Below are 20,042 nucleotides of genomic sequence, written 5' to 3'. Positions count from 1 at the left end.
TGGGTGCTTGAAGTGTAGATTTATGGTGAATTAGAGCAGATGAGTCAATGAACCCGGAGTGAGAAAACAGCTGCCATTCAATTAGTCACAGTTCCCTCTGTACCAAAAGGACTTCATCAAAGAACATTATGTAAGTAAGGAACATCTGCAAAGTCTTGATGGGATTTTCTTTTTCCATTAACGTATTCAGAATGTTGCACTTCCAGTCATGCAAATGAGAGTCATTTCCATGGGTGTGCATTCAAACCAACTGGTCAAATTTTAAGCTGGGCATAAGCAAGTGGTTACAATTGTTTGTTTCTGAATAATCAAAACCCTCAGACAGACGTAACTAAGGATTTTTTTTCTCTGGGAATGGAGTCTGAAATAACACCTTGGAAAAAAATAGCAATTACCTATTTTACCAAATCTTTGCCATATTGCATATTTTTTCCTTTCTCGCTCTGCAGAAACAGCAATTCTGATGTAAAAAATATTATAAAACAAATCATTGACAACTTCATGCACAGTAAAGATATATCCAGATCTACAGAGCCACTCAGGACCCGCTCCTCCTGTCATCCACGGACTATCCGGGTACCAGCCTCTGTAGCCCATCTTTGCTCACCATAAATACATATAGAAAGATGATAGCCACACTCCTGTGTTAGTTCTTCTTGCCATATTTATTAGGCTGTCAGCAAAATGACTGCATACATAGTATCTAAAAAAAAAACACACTTTCTTGACGCATTTCACCACTCCTGACATTTGTACATGCAAGGAGTGGTGAAATGCGTCAAGGACATGAACAAGCCAGAAGTGGTGAAACACTTCAATGACACGAACAAGCCAGAAGTGGTGAAACATGTCAAGGACATAAAAAAGTAGATGTGAAACGCATCAGAATGTGAACAAGGCAGGAGTGGTGAGATGCATCAAGGTCGTGAACAAGCCAAGAGTGGTGAAACACATCAAGGATGTGAACAAGCCAGCAGTAGTGAAATGCATCAAGACATGAACAAGCCAGGACAGGTGAAACATGTCAAGGACGTAAACAAGCCAGGAGTGGTGAAAACACATCAAGGACGTGAACAAGCCAGGAGTTGTGAAATGCGTCATGGACGTGAACAAGCCGGGAGTGGTAAAATTCATCAAGGACATGAACAAGCCAGGAGTGCTAAAACACATCAAGAATGTGAACAAGCTAGGAGTAGGAAACACATCAAGGATGTGAACAAGCCAGCAGTGGTGAAACGCATCAAGGATGTGAACAGGCTAAGAGTGGTGAAACACGTTGAGGACATGAACAAGCCAGCAGTGGTGAAACGCATCAAGGACATTAACAAGCCAGCAGTGGTGAGACGCGTCAAGAACATGAACAAGCCAGGAGTTGTAAAACACGTCAAGGATGTGAAAAGCTAAGAGTGGTAAAACACGTCGAGGATATGAACAAGCAAGGAGTGGTTAAACGCACCAAGGACATGAACAAGTCAGGAGTGCCAAAATGCATCAAGGATGTGAAAAAGCCAGGAGTTGTGAAACACGCCAAAGACGTGAACAAGCCAGGAGTGGTTAAATTTATCAAGGACGTGAACATGCCAGGAGTCGTGAAACACGTCAAGGACGTGAACAAGCCAGGAGTCGTAAAACACGTCAAGGACGTGAACAAGCCAGGAGTCATGAAATTCATCAAGGTCACAGACAAGCAGGAGTGATGAAATTTATCAAGGACATGGACAAGCCAGGAGTGATGAAATTCATGAAGGACACAGAGAAACCAGGAGTGGGGAAATTTATCAAGGACACGGACAAGCCAGGAGTGGTGAAATTCATCAAGGACACGGACAAGCCAGGAGTGGTGAAATTCATCAAGGACACGGACAAGCCAGGAGTGGTAAAATTCATCAAGGACACGGACAAGCCAGGAGTGGTGAAATTCATCAAGGACACGGACAAGCCAGGAGTGATGAAATTCATCAAGGACGTGAACAAGCCAGGAGTCGTGAAACACGTCAAGGACGTGAACAAGCCAGGAGTCATGAAATTCATCAAGGTCACAGACAAGCCAGGAGTGGTGAAATTCATCAAGGACGTGAACAAGCCAGGAGTCGTGAAACACGTCAAGGACGTGAACAAGCCAGGAGTCATGAAATTCATCAAGGTCACAGACAAGCCAGGAGTGATGAAATTTATCAAGGACATGGACAAGCCAGGAGTGATGAAATTCATGAAGGACACAGAGAAACCAGGAGTGGGGAAATTTATCAAGGACACGGACAAGCCAGGAGTGGTGAAATTCATCAAGGACACGGACAAGCCAGGAGTGGTAAAATTCATCAAGGACACGGACAAGCCAGGAGTGGTGAAATTCATCAAGGACACGGACAAGCCAGGAGTGATGAAATTCATCAAGGACATGAACAAGCCAGGAGTGCTAAAACACGTCAAGAATGTGAACAAGTTAGGAGTAGGAAACACATCAAGGATGTGAACAAGCCAGCAGTGGTGAAACGCATCAAGGATGTGAACAGGCTAAGAGTGGTGAAACACGTTGAGGACATGCACAAGCCAGCAGTGGTGAAACGCATCAAGGACAATAACAAGCCAGCAGTGGTGAGACGCGTCAAGGACATGAACAAGCCAGGAGTTGTAAAACACGTCAAGGATGTGAAAAGCTAAGAGTGGTAAAACACGTCGAGGATATGAACAAGCAAGGAGTGGTTAAACGCACCAAGGACATGAACAAGTCAGGAGTGCCAAAATGCATCAAGGATGTGAATAAGCCAGGAGTTGTGAAACACGCCAAGGACGTGAACAAGCCAGGAGTGGTTAAATTTATCAAGGACGTGAACATGCCAGGAGTCGTGAAACAGGTCAAGGACGTGAACAAGCCAGGAGTCATGAAATTCATCAAGGACACAGACAAGCCAGGAGTGATGAAATTCATGCAGGACACAGAGAAACCAGGAGTGGGGAAATTTACCAAGGACATGGACAAGCCAGGAGTGATGAAATTCATCAAGGACACGGACAAGCAAGGAGTGGTGAAATTCATCCAGGACACGGACAAGCCAGGAGTGGTGAAATTCATCAAGGACACGGAGAAGCCAGGAGTGGGGAAATTCATCAAGGACACGGACAAGCCAGGAGTGGGGAAATTCATCAAGGACACGGACAAGCCAGGAGTGGTGAAATTCATCAAGGACACGGACAAGCCAGGAGTGGTGAAATTCATCAAGGACACGGACAAGCCAGGAGTGGTGAAATTCATCAAGGACACGGACAAGCCAGGAGTGGGGAAATTCATCAAGGACACATACAAGCCAGGAGTGGTGAAATTCATCAAGGACACGGACAATCCAGGAGTGGGGAAATTCATCAAGGACACATACAAGCCAGGAGTGGTGAAATTCATCAAGGACACGGACAAGATAGGAGTGGTGAAATTCATCAAGGACACGGACAAGCCAGGAGTGGTGAAATTCATCAAGGACACATACAAGCCAGGATTGGTGAAATTCATCAAGGACACGGACAAGCCAGGAGTGGTGAAATTCATCAAGGACACGGACAAGCCAGGAGTGGTGAAATTCATCAAGGACACGGACAAGCCAGGAGTGGTGAAATTCATCAAGGACACGGACAAGCCAGGAGTGGTGAAATTCATCAAGGACACATACAAGCCAGGAGTGGTGAAATTCATCAAGGACACATACAAGCCAGGAGTGGTGAAATTCATCAAGGACACATACAAGCCAGGAGTGGTGAAATTCATCAAGAACACATACAAGCCAGGAGTGGTGAAATTCATCAAGGACACGGATAAGCCAGGAGTGGTGAAATTCATCAAGGACACGGACAAGCCAGGAGTGGTGAAATTCATCAAGGACACGGACAAGCCAGGAGTGGTGAAATTCATCAAGGACACATACAAGCCAGGAGTGGTGAAATTCATCAAGGACACGGACAAGCCAGGAGTGGTGAAATTCATCAAGGACACATACAAGCCAGGAGTGGTGAAATTCATCAAGGACACGGACAAGCCAGGAGTGGTGAAATTCATCAAGGACACATACAAGCCAGGAGTGGTGAAATTCATCAAGGACACATACAAGCCAGGAGTGGTGAAATTCATCAAGGACACGGACAAGCCAGGAGTGGTGAAATTCATCAAGGACACATACAAGCCAGGAGTGGTGAAATTCATCAAGGACACGGACAAGCCAGAAGTGGTGAAACATGTCAAGGACATAAAAAAGTAGATGTGAAACGCATCAGTTGTGAACAAGGCAGGAGTGATGAGATGCATCAAGGTCGTGAACAAGCCAAGAGTGGTGAAACACATCAAGGATGTGAACAAGCCAGCAGTAGTGAAATGCATCAAGACATGAACAAGCCAGGACAGGTGAAACATGTCAAGGACGTAAACAAGCCAGGAGTGGTGAAAACACATCAAGGAAGTGAACAAGCCAGGAGTTGTGAAATGCGTCATGGACGTGAACAAGCCGGGAGTGGTAAAATTCATCAAGGACATGAACAAGCCAGGAGTGCTAAAACACGTCAAGAATGTGAACAAGTTAGGAGTAGGAAACACATCAAGGATGTGAACAAGCCAGCAGTGGTGAAACGCATCAAGGATGTGAACAAGCTAAGAGTGGTTAAACACGTTGAGGACATGAACAAGCCAGCAGTGGTGAAACGCATCAAAGACATTAACAAGCCAGCAGTGGTGAGACGTGTCAAGGACATGAACAAGCCAGGAGTTGTAAAACACGTCAAGGATGTGAAAAGCTAAGAGTGGTAAAACACATCGAGGATATGAACAAGCAAGGAGTGGTTAAACGCACCAAGGACATGAACAAGTCAGGAGTGCCAAAATGCATCAAGGATGTGAATAAGCCAGGAGTTGTGAAACACGCCAAGGACGTGAACAAGCCAGGAGTGGTTAAATTTATCAAGGACATGAACATGCCAGGAGTCGTGAAACACGTCAAGGACGTGAACAAGCCAGGAGTCGTGAAACACGTCAAGGACGTGAACAAGCCAGGAGTCATGAAATTCATCAAGGTCACAGACAAGCCAGGAGTGATGAAATTTATCAAGGACATGGACAAGCCAGGAGTGATGAAATTCATGAAGGACACAGAGAAACCAGGAGTGGGGAAATTTATCAAGGACACGGACAAGCCAGGAGTGGTGAAATTCATCAAGGACACGGACAAGCCAGGAGTGGTAAAATTCATCAAGGACACGGACAAGCCAGGAGTGGTGAAATTCATCAAGGACACGGACAAGCCAGGAGTGGTGAAATTCATCAAGGACATGAACAAGCCAGGAGTGCTAAAACACGTCAAGAATGTGAACCAGGTAGGAGTAGGAAACACATCAAGGATGTGAACAAGCCAGCAGTGGTGAAACGCATCAAGGATGTGAACAGGCTAAGAGTGGTGAAACACGTTGAGGACATGCACAAGCCAGCAGTGGTGAAACGCATCAAGGACAATAACAAGCCAGCAGTGGTGAGACGCGTCAAGGACATGAACAAGCCAGGAGTTGTAAAACACGTCAAGGATGTGAAAAGCTAAGAGTGGTAAAACACGTCGAGGATATGAACAAGCAAGGAGTGGTTAAACGCACCAAGGACATGAACAAGTCAGGAGTGCCAAAATGCATCAAGGATGTGAATAAGCCAGGAGTTGTGAAACACGCCAAGGACGTGAACAAGCCAGGAGTGGTTAAATTTATCAAGGACGTGAACATGCCAGGAGTCGTAAAACAGGTCAAGGACGTGAACAAGCCAGGAGTCGTGAAACACGTCAAGGACGTGAACAAGCCAGGAGTGATGAAATTCATGCAGGACACAGAGAAACCAGGAGTGGGGAAATTTACCAAGGACATGGACAAGCCAGGAGTGATGAAATTCATGAAGGACACAGAGAAACCAGGAGTGGGGAAATTTATCAAGGACACGGACAAGCCAGGAGGGTGAAATTCATCAAGGACACGGACAAGCAAGGAGTGGTGAAATTCATCCAGGACACGGACAAGCCAGGAGTGGTGAAATTCATCAAGGACACGGAGAAGCCAGGAGTGGGGAAATTCATCAAGGACACGGACAAGCCAGGAGTGGGGAAATTCATCAAGGACACGGACAAGCCAGGAGTGGTGAAATTCATCAAGGACACGGACAAGCCAGGAGTGGTGAAATTCATCAAGGACACGGACAAGCCAGGAGTGGTGAAATTCATCAAGGACACGGACAAGCCAGGAGTGGGGAAATTCATCAAGGACACATACAAGCCAGGAGTGGTGAAATTCATCAAGGACACGGACAAGCCAGGAGTGGGGAAATTCATCAAGGACACATACAAGCCAGGAGTGGTGAAATTCATCAAGGACACGGACAAGATAGGAGTGGTGAAATTCATCAAGGACACGGACAAGCCAGGAGTGGTGAAATTCATCAAGGACACATACAAGCCAGGATTGGTGAAATTCATCAAGGACACGGACAAGCCAGGAGTGGTGAAATTCATCAAGGACACGGACAAGCCAGGAGTGGTGAAATTCATCAAGGACACGGACAAGCCAGGAGTGGTGAAATTCATCAAGGACACGGACAAGCCAGGAGTGGTGAAATTCATCAAGGACACGGACAAGCCAGGAGTGGTGAAATTCATCAAGGACACGGACAAGCCATGAGTGGTGAAATTCATCAAGGACACATACAAGCCAGGAGTGGTGAAATTCAACAAGGACACGAACAAGCCAGGAGTGGTGAAATTCATCAAGGACACATACAAGCCAGGAGTGGTGAAATTCATCAAGGACACGGACAAGCCAGGAGTGGTGAAATTCATCAAGGACACATACAAGCCAGGAGTGGTGAAATTCATCAAGGACACGGACAAGCCAGAAGTGGTGAAACATGTCAAGGACATAAAAAAGTAGATGTGAAACGCATCAGAATGTGAACAAGGCAGGAGTGGTGAGATGCATCAAGGTCGTGAACAAGCCAAGAGTGGTGAAACACATCAAGGATGTGAACAAGCCAGCAGTAGTGAAATGCATCAAGACATGAACAAGCCAGGACAGGTGAAACATGTCAAGGACGTAAACAAGCCAGGAGTGGTGAAAACACATCAAGGAAGTGAACAAGCCAGGAGTTGTGAAATGCGTCATGGACGTGACCAAGCCGGGAGTGGTAAAATTCATCAAGGACATGAACAAGCCAGGAGTGCTAAAACACGTCAAGAATGTGAACAAGTTAGGAGTAGGAAACACATCAAGGATGTGAACAAGCCAGCAGTGGTGAAACGCATCAAGGATGTGAACAAGCTAAGAGTGGTGAAACACGTTGAGGACATGAACAAGCCAGCAGTGGTGAAACGCATCAAGGACATTAACAAGCCAGCAGTGGTGAGACGTGTCAAGGACATGAACAAGCCAGGAGTTGTAAAACACGTCAAGGATGTGAAAAGCTAAGAGTGGTAAAACACGTCGAGGATATGAACAAGCAAGGAGTGGTTAAACGCACCAAGGACATGAACAAGTCAGGAGTGCCAAAATGCATCAAGGATGTGAATAAGCCAGGAGTTGTGAAACACGCCAAGGACGTGAACAAGCCAGGAGTGGTTAAATTTATCAAGGACATGAACATGCCAGGAGTCGTGAAACACGTCAAGGACGTGAACAAGCCAGGAGTCGTGAAACACGTCAAGGACGTGAACAAGCCAGGAGTCATGAAATTCATCAAGGTCACAGACAAGCCAGGAGTGATGAAATTTATCAAGGACATGGACAAGCCAGGAGTGATGAAATTCATGAAGGACACAGAGAAACCAGGAGTGGGGAAATTTATCAAGGACACGGACAAGCCAGGAGTGGTGAAATTCATCAAGGACACGGACAAGCCAGGAGTGGTAAAATTCATCAAGGACACGGACAAGCCAGGAGTGATGAAATTCATCAAGGACATGAACAAGCCAGGAGTGCTAAAACACGTCAAGAATGTGAACAAGTTAGGAGTAGGAAACACATCAAGGATGTGAACAAGCCAGCAGTGGTGAAACGCATCAAGGATGTGAACAGGCTAAGAGTGGTGAAACACGTTGAGGACATGCACAAGCCAGCAGTGGTGAAACGCATCAAGGACAATAACAAGCCAGCAGTGGTGAGACGCGTCAAGGACATGAACAAGCCAGGAGTTGTAAAACACGTCAAGGATGTGAAAAGCTAAGAGTGGTAAAACACGTCGAGGATATGAACAAGCAAGGAGTGGTTAAACGCACCAAGGACATGAACAAGTCAGGAGTGCCAAAATGCATCAAGGATGTGAATAAGCCAGGAGTTGTGAAACACGCCAAGGACGTGAACAAGCCAGGAGTGGTTAAATTTATCAAGGACGTGAACATGCCAGGAGTCGTGAAACAGGTCAAGGACGTGAACAAGCCAGGAGTCGTGAAACACGTCAAGGACGTGAACAAGCCAGGAGTCATGAAATTCATCAAGGACACAGACAAGCCAGGAGTGATGAAATTCATGAAGGACACAAAGAAACCAGGAGTGGGGAAATTTATCAAGGAGACGGACAAACCAGGAGGGTGAAATTCATCAAGGACACGGACAAGCAAGGAGTGGTGAAATTCATCAAGGACACGGACAAGCCAGGAGTGGTGAAATTCATCAAAGACACGGACAAGCCAGGAGTGGGGAAATTTATCAAGGACACATACAAGCCAGGAGTGGTGAAATTCATCAAGGACACGGACAAGATAGGAGTGGTGAAATTCATCAAGGACACGGACAAGCCAGGAGTGGTGAAATTCATCAAGGACACGGACAAGATAGGAGTGGTGAAATTCATCAAGGACACGGACAAGCCAGGAGTGGTGAAATTCATCAAGGACACGGACAAGCCAGGAGTGGTGAAATTCATCAAGGACATGGACAAGCCAGGAGTGGTGAAATTCATCAAGGACACGGACAAGCCAGGAGTGGTGAAATTCATCAAGGACACGGACAAGCCAGGAGTGGTAAAATTCATCAAGGACACGGACAAGCCAGGAGTGATGAAATTCATCAAGGACATGAACAAGCCAGGAGTGCTAAAACACGTCAAGAATGTGAACAAGTTAGGAGTAGGAAACACATCAAGGATGTGAACAAGCCAGCAGTGGTGAAACGCATCAAGGATGTGAACAGGCTAAGAGTGGTGAAACACGTTGAGGACATGCACAAGCCAGCAGTGGTGAAACGCATCAAGGACAATAACAAGCCAGCAGTGGTGAGACGCGTCAAGGACATGAACAAGCCAGGAGTTGTAAAACACGTCAAGGATGTGAAAAGCTAAGAGTGGTAAAACACGTCGAGGATATGAACAAGCAAGGAGTGGTTAAACGCACCAAGGACATGAACAAGTCAGGAGTGCCAAAATGCATCAAGGATGTGAATAAGCCAGGAGTTGTGAAACACGCCAAGGACGTGAACAAGCCAGGAGTGGTTAAATTTATCAAGGACGTGAACATGCCAGGAGTCGTGAAACAGGTCAAGGACGTGAACAAGCCAGGAGTCGTGAAACACGTCAAGGACGTGAACAAGCCAGGAGTCATGAAATTCATCAAGGACACAGACAAGCCAGGAGTGATGAAATTCATGAAGGACACAAAGAAACCAGGAGTGGGGAAATTTATCAAGGAGACGGACAAACCAGGAGGGTGAAATTCATCAAGGACACGGACAAGCAAGGAGTGGTGAAATTCATCAAGGACACGGACAAGCCAGGAGTGGTGAAATTCATCAAAGACACGGACAAGCCAGGAGTGGGGAAATTTATCAAGGACACATACAAGCCAGGAGTGGTGAAATTCATCAAGGACACGGACAAGATAGGAGTGGTGAAATTCATCAAGGACACGGACAAGCCAGGAGTGGTGAAATTCATCAAGGACACGGACAAGATAGGAGTGGTGAAATTCATCAAGGACACGGACAAGCCAGGAGTGGTGAAATTCATCAAGGACACGGACAAGCCAGGAGTGGTGAAATTCATCAAGGACATGGACAAGCCAGGAGTGGTGAAATTCATCAAGGACACGGACAAGCCAGGAGTGGTGAAATTCATCAAGGACACGGACAAGCCAGGAGTGGTGAAATTCATCAAGGATGTGAACAACATCTAAAGCTAAAACTCTTTTTAGTTTAGAACAGTGTAGGGAAGGCTTAGAACCCTCTCAGAGAGATTCACCTCTTCGTCCTGGTGACCATTGTCACCAAACCTGAAAGAGTTTGGAGTATTTTTACCACCTCTTGACCACCCACCTCCAAACAAACATGGTGGATGAGTACACGTTGTCACGAAGTATCACGGTGCAGCAACTTTACCTCAGCATGCCGAGTTTGACAGGTGGCACTGCCTGTCAAACTCATCCATTGTAGTCAGTGGGACCACACCACAAACGCAACCACAAATTCGGAAACCATTAAATACGTTTCAGAGTAGTGCGCTGTGAGCACTGCTATTGGATTTAACCCCTAGTCTGCCCTTTGTCCCACCCCTATTCCTAGGTCCACTGGTTTTCAAATGCTTCCAGATATGGATATAAGAAGCCTGTTGCTCCCCTTCTTTCCACATGACATCATTGTTGTTTGGTGACAGGCCCTCAATGCTGTCACATAGATGTTTTGTGTATAATTTCTACTATAAAATGAGTCAAAGTATTCCTTAAAGCTGGCCTTCAGCCTTCCCACTTATAGAGGCCCCTCTCCTATACTGAAGCAGCTTCATCTGATTTCATTGCACATTGTGAGCTGCTCATAGTGTGCATTAGAAGTTGCAGCAAGTCAGATAAAGCCCACCTCATTTCTTGGCATGAGGACATCCAGCATCATCTGGCACTTTCCTTCCCAGCTTGACTGTCCCTGACTTATCCCTTTTATTCATTGGATTTTAGTTCTTTCAATCATAGAGGCTCAGCTTTACATATGGACAGGGCGGGAACATGAGAGGACGCAGTTCCAGCACTGAATGTATGTAATGGCAAGGGGTGTGCTAGAAGGTCTATTGATGCTGGGGGATCTATTGTCATGGAGTGGATGTCTATTGTTGCTGGTGGGGTCTGTCATTTGTGGGGGGTCAGTTGTTGATGAAATGGATCTACCGTTGAGGGAGGGGTCTACTGTTTCTTGCTGCTGGAGAATCTAATGATGCTAGGAGATCTGTTGTTGCTGCTGTGAGTCTATTGTTGCTGGCTGCAAGGGATTTATTTTACTGCTTTTCTTGGTATCTTTAACAAATTCAGCACAAATGACTTAGCAGCATAAACTGATACTTTGTTTGCCCTGTATTCTCTAAAAGGAGCTGCACTGGGAGGTGGGTAGGTGGTGGAGCCAAGAGATGGTGCTCAGAGGTGCGTAGGGGGGCGAAGACCAGGGTTGACTCAGAAGGGGGGAATTCCTGCACCTATTCTTTGAAAAAAAAAGTCCTGGGTGTTAGCGAGGGAGGTCTGCATGCAAATACAGATTGTCTAGGAGCACCCACTTTTCTAGAATGATATCCACCCATCAAGACATTTTGATATTTGCATCACCCCTCCCCAAGAGCCAGCCCACTGCTTGCAGTCTTTTGAGAGAGGAGTGCTCTGCAGGGTGCTGTGCTGTTTTCAGGAAGTTATGTATAGCACCCTGCTGGCCCCTCCCACCAACCATGATCTGTCTGCATTGTATAGAGAAGCACCGAGACCCAGTGATTACATCGGTGGGTTTAAAATAAGGTATATAATAAACATGAAAACAAAATACTATGTGAACAGCGCATAAATTAAGTGCATTAAATTTGACAATACATGAGTAATATTGCTTCACATATACGAATAATTGTAACATTCAGTCCCGATATGGAAAAATAAAATGCCCAGGTGTTGAATACTAATTGGTGAATTTTGTGCAAAAAATTACAGGTGCTCCTCTGTGCTCAGTACCTGTCATTTTTTGCACGAAGTTCACCAATTAGTATTCAACACCTGGGCATTTTATTTTTCCATATCGGGACTGAATGTTATAATTATTCACTTTGCATATGTGAAGCAATATTACTCATGTATTGTCAAATTTAATGCACTTAATTTATACGCAGTTCACATGGTATTTTGTTTGTTTTTGTGTTACTGGTTCACAAATTGGGACTGCAGCATAAACTTATCAGAGTTGCATGACTATCTATTCCTAAGTGCAACAGCACTATATCTTATTTAATAAACATGAAAAAGGTTTTAATTAGCATGTTGATGAGGGGGGAGGGAAAACCAGGGAAAGCAAAATAAAAATATAAGCAGATTAAACTTCAGATTTATGGGCCCTTTCACACCTGGGTGTAGTAGAAACACAAACATGTGAAAAACACGCTAAAATGCATGATGCACTTGAGGTGCCATTATTTCTTAATGGCACCCCTGTTAGCAGTCGTGCTTTTTGCATGTGCAAAAAAAGTGTGTGACGCAAAACGCACTTGGCTCAGTGTCAAAAGTTGGTACATGAGCTTCTTTAGTGCGTTTTTGGAGCAGAGGGAGGCCCATTCAAATGAAAAAAAAAAGTGCAAAATGCTAAAAAAAAATGCAAAAAAGCATGCCAGAAAATGTGATGCAGTAGAATTGCTCAAGTGCCAACGGGGCCTTATGCAGGCCATAGATGGGTCGAAAATCAGACGAAAAAAAAAAATCAGACGGTTTTCGCACTGTTAATGGATTAATTGGTCGGCTGTTTTTCAGGGTTTTGCCACATTTTTTTATTGGTAAACTTGGAAAAAAATTGGCCGAATTTGCCGATCGGACGATTTTCCCGGCAATGATGGGCAAATCGGCCGATCGTTTTACTGATAAAAAATCTGCGCATGAGCCATGACCTGCAAGAAGAAAAAAAAGAAGATGAAGAAAAAGAAGAAAAAAAAGAAGATGAAGAAAAAGAAGAAGAATAAGAAAAGAAGAAAAAGAAGTAGAAGAAAAAGAAGAAGTAGAAGAAGAAAAGAAGAATTCCAGTCCGCTATTATAATTGACATGAAAAAGTATTGCGGTTGCAACAATGTATCTATTTGTATCCGAATAAAAACATCTGTATCTGAAATGGATACAAATGGATACATTGTTGCAACTACAATACTTTTTCATGTCAAATATAATAGTGGAGCTCTCTGCAAGGGACAGAAGTAATTAAATGCTGTCCGTAGACGGGACGAAAATTGCCCGATTTTTTTACGGTTGGTGGTAACGTCGGCCTATTGAACGACCGATTTTTCGTTTTTTTTTTTTTTTAAAAACGGACGGTTTTTGACCCGTCTATGGCCTGCATTAGTTGTTCTTTATATTTTAATGTCCAGCATGATATTTCTAGTTTGCATCCTAACCAGAACCCCCAACTCACACTTCCCCTAGCTACACACTCTGTTCTATCCAACATGCGTATCTACTCTCAGAAAACAAATGTGGATCTGGAGAAAAGTGTCTGGTTTTATCTATGTGTACTGTGTATCACCATCATTTCTCATGGTAGTATACAATTTAAAAAAAAAATTAGATTTACAATTTTTTTCATTCCTTTTTATCAAGGTGCCGATCTCTAGCAAATGTTTAACCACAGGAAAGGTAATGATTTCTCCAGGACATCACTGGAACCTGGAATCAAGGACGTGACAAGAATCAAATAACTGTTGATTGGTCTTTAAGAAAATCTCAATAGATTTTTAACAATCGGAAAATACGCCGGATATGCAAGCGCAGGTAAACGCTAATGCAAAGAAACATCGGTGTTTACATACATTCACTGCTGGTGAATCTTCCTAGTGCTTGTGTTTTAACCACTTGTCCTCCAGAGGATTTATCCCCTTCCTGACCAGGCCATTTTTTGCGATACGGCGCTGTATTAATTTAACTGACAATTGCGCGGTCATGCAACGCTGCACCCAAATAAAATTTATGTCGTTTTTCTCTCATGAATAGAGCTTTCTTTTGATGGTATTTGATCGCCTGTGCGGTTTTTTATTTTTTGCGCTATAAATATAAAAAGACTGACAATTTTAAGAAAACTTAACTGCACCCAATTCCAGCAAACTTAGCCGGATGTTCGCCCCCCCCCCTCCCCCACAGCCCTCGGGGACACTTTCAAGGTCCCAGAGGACTGCATCCTATTCACACATGCACAGTAGGAAACTAGCGATGTCAAGATGGTGGCACCAGCACTCGACAGCCACTTGAAAAATTTGCTCGGGGGTGAGGACACTGCTGGATGCCTGGACAGCTAAAGCAGGCCATACATGGGTCGAATTCCGAATCGAAAACATTGTTCCTTCTGTAATCCAATGGTGCCACTAATGAATTTGAAAATGGGTCGTTTTTCACACATTTTCCAGCATGCCCGATAAACGAAATGGGGAGCAACCACGAAAATCAGCCAGTGCCATTGCCCCACTAACAGAGGGAAAATCGGTCAATTATTCTTAGGTCTGATTTTCAAACAAAAAATCATTCAAAAATCAACTCATGTATGGCCGGCCTAAGTGTAGGGCATAACAGTGGCTAAATAATTACCACTTCCACCTGGCAGTACTAGGGTCGTTGGTTCAAATCCCAACCACACCACCACCTGCCTGGAGTTTGCATGTTCTCCCTGTGTCTGCGTGGGTTTCCTCTAGGTATTCTGGTTTCCTTCCACACAGACATGCTGGTAGGTTAATTGGCTCCTGTCTATATTGGCCCTAGTATATGAATGTGAGTTAGGCACCTTAGGTTGTACACCCCTTGAGGGTTAGGGACTGATGTGAATGTACAATATATATGTAAAGTGCTGTGTAAATTGATGGCGCTATATAAGTACCTGTAATAAATAAGTGTCCTACTATTAAAAGTCATAAGCCACAGTATTTGTAGCAGCTGACTTTTAATTTGTTTTTTTGGGAGGTGTCGGTGCCTAGAACTCTGCTTTAAAGACAAATGTTGCAAAACTGACTCCAACATTTATTTCAGGTACTTATATAGCTCCTTTAATTTGCGCAGTGCTTTACATATATATTGTACATTCACATCAGTCCCAAACCCTCAAGGGGTGTACAATATAAGGTCCCTAACTTACATTCATACATACACATACTAGGGCCAATTTAGACAGGATCCAATTAACCTACCAGCATGTCTTTGGAGTGTGGGAGGAAACTAGAGTACCTGGAGGAAACCAACACAGGAACAGGGAGAACATGCAAACTCCAGGCAGGCGGTGTCATGGTTGGGATTTGAACTGACAACCCTAGTACTGCCAGGTGGAAATGCTAACCATTTAGCCACTGTGCTGCACTAGGCAAGGATGCTTTAGTACAAGGACAAGGTGAATTTCATTCTGTCCTATCTGTTCTGTTCACACTACAGTGCTGCAGTGGTATACGCTGAAAAAAAGTAAGACATGCACTACTTTTTTTTTTTAACTACGGTGTCACAGCTTACAACACCACATCACAACATTTCATTTATAAACATAAATGTCATGTCATTTGTGACATTTAAGAAAAAAAAAGGTGTACAGTGCACTATGCCACAATTAGTACATCAGCACGGTGTATCCCAAACCGAACATCAGCCGACACATTACAGTGCAGCTGTTAGTGTGGACACAACCTTACAGTAAAGGAGGAGAAAATAAGAACCTGAATTTGTCACATATGTTGGTACTAACAATGAAAAGAACAAAGGGTGGCAGAAGTTTTGTACAAGGATTATGACTGCATACATACTGCTAGTAATATGGAAATATACACACACATAATACATACACACATAATACATACACACATAATACATACACACATTTGCTATTTAATATTTATGTATACAGTATAGTTGATGTACTGTGCATATATCACACACATATATATATATATATATCTATCTATCTATATATATATATATATATACACTATCACAAACTAAAAAATGAATGAATGAATGAATAAATATATATATATATATATATATATATATATATATATATATATATTTATATAGTTATATTTTTTACTTTGTGATAGTGTAAATATTATATATAAAAATATGTATTAGATGTATAAATATCTAAAAACTATATAGTAAATATATAAGAATATATATGCTGGATATAACATTACAAATATATATATATATATATATATATATATATATATATATATATATATAATATTTACACTATCACAAACTAAAAAATGAATAAAAAAATAAATAAATAATAACTATAATAAGAAGTATATATAGGAAGCATAAAAATAATAAATGTTAGCTATATTACAAATATAAACTGTAAATATATATAATAAGAAATATACATAGTAAGTATATAATAATAAAAATATCTGTTAGATATATTACCAATACAAATAGTAAATATTTATACTAAGAAGTATACATAGTATGTATAAAAGAATAAAAATATATGTTAGATATTTAAAAACAAAAATGAATAGTAAATATACATAATAAGAAGTATACATAGTAAGTACATAATGATAAATATATATGTTTGATATATTACAAATACAAATACTAAATATTTATACTTAGAAGTATACATAGTAAGTATAAAATAATAAAAAAATATATGTTAGGTATTAAAAAAAAGATAAATGTATAATAAGAAGTATACATAGTAAGTATAAAATATTAAATATATATGATAAATATATAAAAAATAGTAAATATATATAATAATAAGTATACTTTGTAAGTATATACACATAGTAAGTATAAAATAATAAATATATATGTTGGATATGTTACAAATGTAAATAGTAAAAATAAATATATATTGTGGCTCTCAGCTGTGATGTAGTGGAGGACCACGAGTCCCAGCCATGCAGAGGCTCAGAAGAAATGCTGGGACTTTTAGTCTCACCACAGCTGGGGATCCACAGGATGCCAAAGCTTGATTGAACCTGCAAAGGGTTGGCTCCAGAGATGCCATGGCAGTACCTGGACTAGGAGCAGGTTCCGGACTTCTGGCTGTAGATCCCTAGCAGAGTCCTCAGTGTGTCCAGCAATGTCCCATCCAGGCAGGAGCAGGCAGGGGGTGTCAGGGGCAGGCAGAGGGTGTCAGGAGCAGGTAGAGGGAGTCAGAGACAGGCAGATGGTGTCAGGGGCAGGCAGAGAGTGTCAGGGGCAGGCAGGAGGTGTCAGGGGCAAGCAGGGGGTGTCAGGGGCAGGCAGTAGATGTCAGAAGCAAATAAAGGGTGTCAGGGACAAGCAGGGGGTTTCAGGGGCAAACAGAGGGTGTCAGGGGCAGACAGAGGGTGTCAGGGGAAGGAGGCAGCTCGGTGATTCCCATGTACAGCCCGGCCCCTGGCTCTCAGCACTGGCAGCATGGGGGGAGTTGAGTGCTCAGTGATGGGGACGTCAGCAGAGGAGGAAATTCTGGCTCCAAGTGGAATATTAACTGACACAACCCTCCAGGATTTGTATTGATGGAAAAAGCACTGTTTGCATTGGAGACGGGAATCCCCCAATTAAAGACGTGTTCCTGGATTATTTCATACAGGGGAAGAAAGGCAGAGGCTGAAGTACAGAAAGTTACAGAAACGTTTGAAAAGTTCTGGGCAGGCAGCATTTCCCTCGTACAGCAGCGCCACCTGCTGTCAGATTATTATATGGACATTCAAAATGTTCATAGAATTGCAGGAGCTGACACTCCTGAGAAAATTGATACTGTTCATCGGTGATCATAGTCCTTCATTAAATACAAATAAAAATGCAATTAAAACTGATTGAGAAAATGGATACTTTTTATAAAAAATATAAATTCTTTAAAAAAAAGGAAAATCCAAATCATATAAATAGATAAAAACAGTACAGGCACTTTGTGTAGGAAGTATAATTACAAATTAAGGCCTGTATTGCAAAACTACAACTATATTTTTTCCTGAATTGAGAAAATGGATACATCTGTGTGTGTTTTTTGCGGTTTGCAGGAACGCGGTGCATGCCATTTATCATGATTTCCTATAGATCACGTTCACATCTACGCTTTTTTTGCAGGCGCTTTTTTGAAAAGAGTCAGGGACTTCTTTTACCATTTTGCGTGTGTTTTTTATGTTTTTTAATGCATTTTTATTCTGTCCACCAGCAAGCTGGCCAAAATTTTTATTATTTTAATAAAAACGCAAAACGCATCAAAATGCATAAGAAGCGCATGTGCAAAAACGCAAAACACACTGCAAAAAGCACTACCAGAAACAGATCAGATGCAAACTGCATAGGTGTGAATCTAGCCTATATCAGTGGTCAGAGTCTTTAGACACGTTTCATCCCGTTCATTTTTTGGACAAAGATTTGATTTTTGGAGATTTAGATGTATACTTATCTCCGAACAGATAGTGACAAATGTCAACGAATCCGAAAAAGGTTATAACGAAATTAATGAAGGCATTAGTTTCATTTGTTTTATTCGGATGGTGTTACATGATGTGATAGTAGTTCAGGCCCATGGGGAAATAATTCAGTTTTCAAATTTGTTCAATAATTCAGGTTCAGATACCGAATGGATCCAAATGTCATTCCATACATTAATTCAGATTCACATGACGCCAGTCAATATTGTTCAATGAGCATTAATATCAGTCACTAGTGGTGTGGCAATCGCAGCTCGTCTGTGAATATTTTGCTTATAGACTTCCCTCCGCACAGTTTTTGTGGACACAGGCTTTGGAAGACTGAGATTGAGCTCAGCAGTCACTTTTGCAGCAGTTATTTTCTTATTCCGGGTCAAAATTCCTCCCAATGTCCTTTTGTCTCTTTTGATCAGTTGGCCATGTCGACCGCGCTTATCAAACAATGTTTTCCCAGAAAGCTGTATATACCATCATAACCTTTGATGCTGTAGCTTGCGACACGGCAAATACATTGGAAACTTCAGCCACAGAGGCATTAGCTAAGCAGCACCATCAATTTGCCCTCTTTGAAGCTCAGTAAGCTCTGACATGACTCTTTATTATTGTCCTTGTTGCCCAAAAGTCGTTGGATGTATCTGAAATTTCAAGCCAGTTGAAAGTTTGTAATAGACACTCCTAACCATTCACCCAGAAGTTGTCCATGTGTTAAATGATTTGTCCACGGTTATCAGAGAGGTGTCAGCCTAGGCACTGAACCAGGGGCGGACTGATCATTTGGAAACTCAGGCACTGCCCGAGGGCCCAGGGTCAGTAGGGGGCCCCATGAGATGCCCCTGGTACCTTTTTCATAGGTTTTTTGAGTTTGTGCAAGGACACAGGGGCCCCATGATCTCCTATTGCCTGGGGGCCCCATGAGTTGTCAGTCCGCCCCTGCACTGAACCCTTACTATTTTTACCATAAACTGAAAGCTACACTCTAGGAAAAAAAAATTATATTTATTTGCTTTGTAAAAATAAATCACCTCTCGTTATGTGTGTCCCATATATGTGGAAGCTGCTGTGTTATATAAAACTCTTATGGTTACAATACACATCTCAATAAATGATCAATTTCTTTTCCTCCTGGGATGAGCCTGGCAGTGAGGCAGGAGTTCACTTCAGGACATTCTGGGAGACTCTACTGGTCAGGGCTTCTGGAACCCTCCCACCCTTCCAGAAACTTAGAGAATGTTCTGAAAGAGGGGTGGAGGAGAGGAGGAGGCCCAGATCTGCATGTTTGAGGAACCTTGGTCAATCCCCAGGAAGGAAACTGGACATGGTGACCAAGGACCCAGGGGTGGACTGACCATTTAGAAACTCGGGCACTGCCCGAGGGCCTGGGGTCAGTAGGGGGCCCCATGAAATGCCCCTGGTACCTTTTTCATAGGCTTTTTTGGGTTTGGGCAAGGACACAGGGGCCCCATGATATTCTATAGCTCGGGGGCCCCATGAGTTGTCAGTCCGCCCCTGAGGACAACCCTTAAAATTGGCAGAGCCTGAGCAACAGAGTAGTGTCAAGTGGAAGATGGACTGAGAGGAAGGCTGGACTGTGGAGACTGGGAGGGGGGCCGCAGGGAGGAGAGTCTACCTACAGGCACGTTGCTGAACAGAA

At 43.0% G+C, this 20,042-nt stretch overlaps 1 protein-coding gene across 1 annotated transcript in view; it reads right to left on the bottom strand.

The window, feature by feature from the left end:
- PLEKHH2 (pleckstrin homology, MyTH4 and FERM domain containing H2) overlaps nt 1-17,558 on the bottom strand; it is a 239,504-nt gene extending 221,946 nt beyond the window's left edge. The window contains exon 1 of the mRNA XM_089677844.1: nt 16,980-17,558. The gene's annotated coding sequence lies outside the window, so the exon portion shown is untranslated. The remainder of the gene's footprint in view (nt 1-16,979) is intronic.
- Between the last annotated feature and the right edge of the window lie 2,484 nt (nt 17,559-20,042).

Source organism: Staurois parvus, unplaced genomic scaffold (genome assembly GCF_062004578.1).
Source record: "Staurois parvus isolate SC_StPar_1 unplaced genomic scaffold, SC_StPar_1.0 ptg000192l, whole genome shotgun sequence".
NCBI lineage: Eukaryota > Metazoa > Chordata > Amphibia > Anura > Ranidae > Staurois > Staurois parvus.
Note: the sequence above shows the minus strand (reverse complement) of the source record. Positions and strands in the feature narration are given on the sequence as shown.